A 9,704-nucleotide genomic window follows, 5' to 3' on the forward strand; every position below is an offset into this window, starting at 1 on the left:
AAAACCCCACTGAATATTCCTGAAAAGCACAGGAATGAAAATAAATCTGTCCAATGGCTCACTCCCTAATCTTACTAGTTGCTGAGATAACAGTCCAGTTTCCACAAAGGAAATCTTGCCCCCTGGCCTAGGAAAATAATTACACACTCTCAACAATCCCTGAACTCACACGGGCAAACGTTTATTCCGCATAACCAACCAATAGAAGCCAGCAGGCATTTCCGGGATTTCATCTTACGAAGGAAGCACTACTTCCATTTAAAAGTACAAGATAGCTCCAGAAATGCTTTCTTATGATAACTTTAACAAATTGCTCACAAATTAAATTCCTTAAAAATTCCAATATATAAATCCCCACCCTCAAATATTCCAAAATATTGTTCCATAATTACACAAAAAATACACATTAAACAAAGTCATCTAGGAGGAGAAAACAACTTATGTCAACCTGATTGATGCTTCTGCTGGATTTAGGAACTTGGTAAATGGAGTGGAGCCAAAACTAGACCTGAAAGGAAGGCTACAAATAAAGGTTCCCATGTGAAATCTCAGAAACTTCCTGTGGTACATAAACACTAGGCAAACCAGTGACCTTCTAGTTATCAACCACACTATGGGTCCAAACAGGACTGTCCTTTAGTCAACTGGTGCCAGAGGCAAAAGGGCTCCACAGCACCCCCCACACCAATTGGTGCCCCCCATCCTGGCATACCTACACCATCCAGTTTACTGGAAAAGTGTCCCTGCTAGAGCAGCGCCTTAGGCAGCTGCCTAGTTGGGTCTATGCCCAAGGCCGACTATGGATCTAAAGAACATTTTAGAAATGTATTCATTTTGCAGCTTTGACTATTTTTTTTTTTTAGTTAACTTCCCCCAAATAAACTACAACCCACTTAAAGGTCCAGCCATAAAACACATTACAAATAATATTCTCTGCTTACATACGGCAACACAGAAAGATTTAATGTCAGAATTTGATACAGACATTTTATACAACAATCCGTAAAGTTTAAAAATAATAAAAAACAGGAGACATCGTCCCAAAGTGCCACAAGTACTAACTTTCTTTCTAATATATATTTCACATTCACTCACACAATTACTAAAAATTTCTTAAACAATCTGCATTTGCCTTGCAATCTAGCATTTATTTTGCTGTAGAGATCCTCTTGTAGACTATGGTTTACTTCTCAACTACAGAGTAAGTTGTGTGGAACACTAAATGTCCTGTGCTCTCAGGCTGTTATTTCAACTACTCCACTTGCATCAAAACAGCCTCGAGTTCATTCTTGGAATGTCAGTCCAACCCCAGGCTTAGATTCAAATATATGTATGTATAACATAGATGATGATTTGAAACTACACCACATTTTAAATAAGCAAACCTCAACTTGGATTGCTTACTTGCAATATTTCCAAATATCACATGAAAATCCTCCAAAACAAATGTATTATGTTATAAAGTAAACAAAGTTTATTAAGAGCATCTGGTTTACAGATCTTAGTCTAAAAGCAGGAAACAAAGCTGCTTAAAAATAATGTTTCTGCACCAGGGTCCGACATGTAAATATTGCTGCTTCAAGAAGTTTTATTCAAAACTATGTATGCATTTCTAAAACAATTCACATTGGGCCAGAGACGCACGCAGTGTATTATTAAAACCTTGAACGACTACACCAGCTAATAGTCCAGATGACTCAAGGGTGTCCTAATTATTTGGCTTTTCATCCACCTATTCTAACATAATGCTTTTGTACACAAACCATCTGCCAAAAGTAACACACAGGCATATAAGACAAGTCTTTCTAAATCCACTAATGAATAAGAATTACATAAGACATTCAATTAACATACTGAGCACATATCACCATTCGAAAATCTATACAACATATAAAAAGCCTAAAACAAGACCAGCACGTCTATGCGTAAAGCACATTTTACCAATAAGCACTCTGAAACGTAGAAGAATGACATTAAGTAGAACAATCCAGCAGTTTAACGAAACTATGCCCCAACTCAGTGATTGAAACAGAATTTCAGTAACTAGAAACGTATGTAACTTCTAAAAACTACAGTGCCAATATAACAGGACCCATTCAGCTCAACCACGAGAAATCTACCGATCACTGGCTATAGGAGGAAGCGCATCATGAGAAGCCAAAGGAACAACAGAAAGAAGATTCAAATCTTTTTTTTTTTTTTTTTTTTTTTGTCCAAGGAGAGCCAAGAAGCCCCAAACTCTGCTCTTAAGTAAGAAGTACCACACATTCAAAAAGTGCATGACAAACACCCCACACATATGTCCAGAGCAGATGTACTGCACTCCGGGCTCGTTTACAAACAAGGTCAGTACTCGTAGTCTCAGTAAGAGCAAATTCAAAATCAAAAGATGAAATGTAAGAAGACTTCGTGATCCAATAAGATACAAATTCTACCCAACTTAACTACTGAAGTCAGGCACCCCAAAGATCAGTACCTCCCGGCACTACAAATTCGGAGCTCTAACCCCACACTTCTAAACACATTTAGTTATGTCGTTCCATAAACATAGGAACTACATTTTATGGCAAGGGGAATATGAAAGGGACCCACAGCCTAAAAACAATAGCAAACAAACCTAAAACTGTTTAACGAAGCAGCAGCAACAGTACCGGTCAGTGCTCCCTGAATCTACCGGAAGTAACAAATCCGCCCGGAAACTCGCCAAAGAGAGAGACAGAAAAAAAACGTAACAACAAGCACAGCTTTCCCTCCCCCGCAGATAAAATGTGTCCAGAATGGCAGCAGCGCCAGCAAGCTGTTACCAGCGAGAATTTGTAACGCGCCCGCCCTGTTGATAATGTGCAAAGTGAAGCGACAACTGCTAATAGTCTTTTTAGAGAATCTCGAAGGTTTTTTGGTATCGCGTTACAGATCGTGACATAGAAACATACTCAAAAATTACAGTCTAAGGCAGTGGAATGATTTACTACCCAAACGCAAGTCTGTTTACCAGTGAAAACGTTTATATTGTAGAGCTGTCAGTCTCCAATAATAATACTAGTAACGTCAGATGTTGACAGACTAGGAAAATGAAAACAAACATGCATCTGAAGTTAAAGAAATGTTTGTAACTGTAATTATTGTCGTTATTTATTAAGTGCAATCCGTCGCATTTGCTTCTAAAATCGCCAGGTTTAGGAGGGAAAGAACAACGTTGTAATAAAAAAATTAGAAACGGGTAAACAATATGTCATATGTGTCAACATTGTATGCCCCAGATATGAAAAAATACACGCTAAATAGGATTTCAGCAACCGTAACTTTGATTAAAATGTGCCGCTGTGCACTTAAGAATATATGATCCACAGAACAGCATTACTTCAAGGAATTTTACTAGAAAGACAACGCATATATAAAAATATATCGTTATAGAACAGACATTTCTTTATGAAGTAGTAGTAATCGTTTTTACCAGTGCTTTGGAGTGTTGTGAAAATGCACTGCCGTTTCACCATCTTCAGAAGTGAGCTATCCACTCAAGTTTATTAAAATGTAATGTGCACAGCATGACTGAAATTATGTGGCTTGGTACAGCTGTAACCTCACTGATGAGACGCTACCCAGAAATTAATATTACAAACGGGAACTTCCCTTTATACTTTAATTTTCAGACCTGGGAGAATTTCCAATTTTCCAGAGGTGAACAGATTGACACTGCAAATGACTACCCTGAGTGCAGTCACTTTTAGGTGCGACTGGCCTGCATGTAGTGCGCCCTACCTCCCCATTCATCTTTTCCAATCTCGTTTTCACCTCACTTAACTACAACAGTTAACTTATTCATCGTGCTGGAGAAATTAAAAACCCCACGAGGAGAATAAACATTTCAAACTTCCAAGTGTGAAATCCCTTTAAGATTGCAGGGCCCTTTAGACTTCTTTAACACCTTTACTGAATTATCACTTAAAACATACATTTATATTATATAAAAGAAAACAAATCATGTTGATCTATACTATACCACAGAATTACAAAGATATACTTCTGGAGGGTTTTTCCCAGGGCCTCCGATGAAAATTGGCTTCGTTCCAAGTCGGGCTTTCCCGATAAACAAATGGTAAATAAATTATGCTCACAGTTACAAACGTAGTATATCGCATTTATTCTTTTATACAGTTATCATACATCTAATATTATATACATTACATTTATCTCTCAAGTGTACCTTATTACGAGGAACGTAACTCATTTGGGGTCTTAAAAAGTTCATGTTCTTCAAAGTTCCACATTGAAAGAGTGTCACACATTCAGTGTTAGGAATATTTTAAGTGAAATCCATGATAAATAGAAATTAATTAGATTAATTCATTAAAGGACCTTCTTTATAAGTAAAACCAGTATACTTTAACCATCCTATGACCTTCCCAGTTGAAGTTGTTGGTAAGCCGTTAGCAAGGGTTCCACATTTTGCACATTTGTTCCACAGTATGAAGGCGATTGTTCCTCATTTTGGAGATGGAAGGTTGAGAGCTATGACATTTATCAATTCCTGCATTCTCACAAAACTCACTCCTACTCCAAAACTTTATTCTGCATATGTTGTTACCACACTTTCCACTTTTTCTATGTAATTTGCTCCTAATCTTTTCTAAAGATCCCACTTCCAGCTATTTTATCTCTGTTGCAATATTCACTACTTCAAATACAGACTCGTGGGTGCTGGAACCATAGGGGGGGGAGACTCATGGGTGCTGGAACCATAGGGGGAGTCCTCCCCCCCATTTTTACAGCTTCAAGACCTGTCGAAAAAAAATTAAGTGGAGTTTTCACGCTAACGTGGATTCCCATGTGGAAGTTAAATTAACTAAACTAGCTGTTCCTGTTCTCTTATTTGCTCTTACAGGACTTATGCTGCCACTTTTCTGGTACTGCCAGACCCAGAGTCATGCCAGTAAGGAGAGTTTTGTTCTTTTATTTGCAGGGGTTATGCTGCTCCCGTGTGTCTGTGTGCGTGTATATAAAATGTCCCAGTTAGATATACCTGGTGGTTAGTGTTACTCAGGCTCAGACAAGAGCCTGAATTCTCTACCAATACCACCACTTGTGATTCAGGGAGTTGAGTCCATAGCTCTCAACTGTCCAGATTTTCACAGAATATTTGGCTCATACTTTTGGTCTGTTCCTCTTAAAATTTGTGGTTTTCTGGCAAATCAGTGAGAAATGAATTCACTAAATAATGATAGCCCTTTAAGTTTCAGTCTTCCTACCTTTCAGAAAGCACATGGTAACACAAAACACTTTATTTTAGCAACTTTCTAAGATTATACAAGCAATATTTAAAAAGTGCCCCCGGTTTTGGGCCTTTGCCACCCCCCCACCACCACCACCAATACATTCTGGCTTTTTCAAGATTTCTTGCCCTGCGAAGCTGAGAGATTTAGTTGAGTGTCAAGTGGATTTTACAAGTAGCTGAGAGTTTCAGAGGAAGAGAAGTTCAGTGTTACTTATGCTGTTGTTTGTGTTAGTAGCACAACAGGTAGTGTACTTGTTTTTGATGTAGAAAGCTGTGGGTTCTACTCTCACAGTATTCAGATGGATCACTGATACTGTACTTTGTTGTACGTTAAAGGGAGTGGATGCTGCAGTCCTATGAATGGCCTCCTTTGGAGGAGTTACCTAGTAACTATGTTTCTGTTATCAGTTTGCCATCCATTTCCCATTGCAAAATTACTAGTTTATCATTTTTTTTAAATGTAGCATAGGGAATTTATTCTTCAAGGGCAACAGGCACTTTATTTGTAGATGAAACTATGAAATATAAAGTTGTTTGCTAGCAGCAGCCTCTTCATTAGTTACAGATCCCTTTAATGTGGAATTATTTAAATGACTTACTTCTGCAGAGATTTTTAATATTTACTGATATTGGTGGATTGTAATGACAGAACTTTGAGTGACCTTTAATCGTTGAAATTTTCTGAAATGGGTAGTTTTGTCATTATTGGTTCATACATTTTGTTTCATTGCTTACTGGAAGAATGTTCCAAACTACAAATTTAAAACATTCTAACAAGTGGTACTGTATTATGCAAGCAATATAATTTAATACAATCAGGTTAATACTATCAGGAAGGTGAATCAAATAATGCATATATGTATGCTTGCTCACAGGATGCAGAAGATCAAAACAAGGGAAGAGACCAGTCACCCATGGACTCCCCCAGGGTTCAGTGCTGAGACTTTTTCTGTTTGGCATATGCATTTCAAAAGTAGAAGGAAATACCAAAGAGCTTTGGCCAACTAAGTTTGAGATGACTGCAAGTTAGGAGCAGTTATTGAATCCCCAAATGACTTAGCCATCATGCAGGAAGGTTTGTCCCAAACAGTAACTGGTGCCAGAATCATGAATTGAAACTAAACTCCAAGAAGTACATTATCGTATCCTTTGGGAAATTATCTACTCCAGGGAACTACCAAATTGACAATGCCCCCTGAGAAATAACCCAGTTGTTTGGCATTTGGGAACTTGTGTGTACAGTGACCTAACCTTTGATCAACATGTGCCCAGAGTCATAAGAAAGTCTTTCTATATTGCACAGCTTATAAACAAATTGATTTTGACTTGATTTAGAGATGTTATTGTCCTCCTTTACAAAGGCCTCATTAGGTCAATCATTTTGTATAATGCCCACTTTGGCATGTATCTGTCCAAACCCATGCAACAATTGGAATACCCACAGAGATACCTTACTAAAAGGATACAAGTCCTAAACAATAAGTCTTGCATGGGCCACCTCAAAGATTTATCACTATACTCAGTATCCTAGAGAGTCCTTAGAGGAGACATGACTGGTATACAAGGCATCCTCCGACCTAATACAGATGGACCTACTGAACATCAGCAAGTCAAATGGCATCAGAAATACTCAGTCCAGGTATCTAAACTGAATGTTGTGGAGAGATGGATATATATCACAGAGGCTACCACTGTTCCAGAACAGACTATCCATTCAAGTAAAACAAAGCTCATCCATGTCCACATTCAAATGCAACTTGGATCTAAGGATGGGTAATAGAAAATGTACTCCAGGATTGCCCGTCATGCCACTAATGGATAGAGAAAATTCTGAAATGCTGCATCCCTTACATGGGTCCCCTCAAATTATCTGTAGTATGATCACATTTATTCTCACTAGTGCTAATATACGATTATCAGCCATGGGATAGGTAAGACCAATCAGGAAATGCTAACTCAAGCAGCAAAAGGGAAAGTGCCTAAGCTTAAAATGTCCTCCAAGTGAAAGTATGTTGTGGTAGTAAATAGTTTTAAAAAAATGCCCTTTTTAGATCACTAAATGCCCCTCTCGCCCTCTGCCCCCCCCCCCCCCACTACCAGTTGTCAACAGCTTCTGGCACTTCTGAATACAGTTGGTTTAGACTTTGCTTTCCAGTTTTTAGTAAATTTTTTTGTAGCCACCAGAGTTAAACTTAACAAGGCCTTACTTTGTCTAGGCAGTTCAGATCCTGTATCCCAGCACCAAAAATAATTTCAGTAGTTACACCCTTTTGCTCACCCAGTATTTCTGGCAGAATACTCAGTCTTCCAACTCATTACACTTCCAAAACATATGTTCCCAGTTACCTCTTTCTTCACTATCAGACCTCCAATATTTGCCATCAACCTGAGAAAAAATCTTTGGAGTCTGCTTGTGGTATAGAAATACCTATGCAAAGACTTCCAAGCAAAAATCCTAAATCTTTAGACTGTTACATATTTGTGAGTCACACATACATCTTCCCATTCTTTCCTTGTGAATTGTGTATCCAGTCTCTCTCTCTCTTCCCAATCTTTTCTGACCTCCTCTGACTGATTCCTATAGTTATTGTACAATGTTTTATATGCCCTACAAATTATCCCTTTTTTATACCAACTTCTGTTTTAGATTAAATTAAAAAAAATTAACAGAGCAGGTCTTTTACTTAGGATTCCCCATCCTGTTTCTTTGCCTGTACTCTGATATCAACCCCATACACGGAGGCATTCTGTAGTATGTAGACCAAATGTCTTCTTGGCGTCTTTCCATTCTATTACATTTCCATCTGTAGTTATTTATTCCCAAGTTGCCATTTTTCCTCAGTAAAGTCCAGCCCCCTCTTGCCTATTCTCTGTACCTCTAATTGAAGTCAACTGCAGTAGCTATATTATTTTTACATTTATTAATGCTTACTTTAACATACTTTTAGCTTAAAAGTACTGCAACTGTTTCATATAGTTTTCACTTTTTAGCTGAAAAGAATGGTTTGACTTTGTTAAAGTTTATTAGAGTTTAGGAAACAGCTGATAAATTTTTCTTGTACTTTTATAATCTTGAAAGGATTGGAATGTCTCTGAGATAAACATGCTGAAAGTAAACACATAAACCATGTCAAGACTGGAGCTTGAGAATGTTTTAAGCTATCCTCCCATATGCATACATTTTTATCTGTACTAGGTTCATAGATTCATAGAATGTTACTAGGCTAATGGACCTAGAGCTCATACAAGCCTAGCCATGTTTATTTCTAGTTGCCCCAGTTGTCTGTGGTTAGGGGAGTGAAGTTTGCAGAGGTAAGGGTCTGTGGTAGTTAATAATGATATCCTCTGTCTAAGATGGGCACGGGCACCACCCCATTTGTGAATTTGCAGTCACCCATTCACTGACCTAGGTTGCTTTTAAAGAGGGCCATTGAGATGCTCTGTTTCACATGAATTGGAAGCTTGTTCCAGAGAAGTAGTAGTTTCTGGGAGATGTATCAATCTCTCCAGCATGACCTGTCAGAGGCTAGGTTTTGATGTAAGAATGTGCAGCATTTCCATCAGGGCCAGGTCAGAGACTGCCTGTAAGCCAGGCTCAGCTCAACCCTTAGAAATTTGTAGGAGACAGAATACAGTGACAGGGCTTTCCGCGTAAGATTTGTTTTGTGTACCCTATAATTTCTTGGTGAGAAACCTCTGTGGTCTCTCCAATTGTTGCAGCTGTCTGGTGAGATGCATATAAAAGGGAGCATGCACTCAATTATTCGTCTCATGAGGGCCGAGTATAATGGAATTATAACATCCTTGATCTAGATATGATGCCTTTACGTATAACATGTGCCACATAGAAGAATTTCCTTACTACTGTGGATATGTGGTGGTCAAATTTCAGGTTGCTATCAATCAACCTGAGTACCCAGATCACATACCATTGGGTCTACACTTGGGGAGGTGCTGTCTATAATGTAATTTGCAGGAATGTCAGTTTTTCCAAAGTGAAGAATAATAATGCATTTTTTGCATTTAGCTTTAATCCGTGGGTTTGGCATCAGTCATTTGTCTGTGGTAACACTCTCTGCAGTATGTTAATATAATTGAGGGACTCGATGATTGCTCCCAATTTGCAATTATCAGCGAACTTGGTTAGCCACAGGTCATCTAAGTTTGCAGGGACTTCTGAGAAATAAATTCCGATCAGTAAGGGACCCAGCATAGAAACAAAAAAAATTCTCTTTTCCCACCTTTGCTGAACTAGATTAGTCCAGTTTTCAGGTTTTGCTGAATTCCGGACTGTGGTATAGTTTCCTGTGTTGCCCATATCCTTACTTGGATAGGAGGAAGCTTCTCTGTTCACCAGTGAAAGTGGGGAGCTTTGAGCAGCCTATCTGTCCCTGGAGGAGTGGTCTCAGCCCTGAAACTAGTAGCTTAT

At 38.5% G+C, this 9,704-nt stretch overlaps 1 protein-coding gene across 5 annotated transcripts in view; it reads right to left on the bottom strand.

The window, feature by feature from the left end:
- The window catches only part of LOC122790431 (C-terminal-binding protein 2-like), a 1,897,537-nt gene extending 1,894,064 nt beyond the window's left edge, over positions 1–3,473 (bottom strand). For 3 of the 5 annotated variants that reach the window (XM_044057966.1, XM_044057962.1, XM_044057963.1), the window contains exon 1: positions 2,618–2,826. The gene's annotated coding sequence lies outside the window, so the exon portion shown is untranslated. Of the gene's footprint in view, positions 1–2,617; positions 2,828–3,454 lie in introns of those variants that run through there. The other 2 variants (XM_044057965.1, XM_044057967.1) reach the window with 2 other exon arrangements.
- Positions 3,474–9,704: the final 6,231 nt, after the last annotated feature.

This window comes from Protopterus annectens, chromosome 16.part0 (genome assembly GCF_019279795.1).
Source record: "Protopterus annectens isolate FY-2018-M chromosome 16.part0, PAN1.0, whole genome shotgun sequence".
Taxonomy (NCBI): Eukaryota; Metazoa; Chordata; order Ceratodontiformes; family Protopteridae; genus Protopterus; species Protopterus annectens.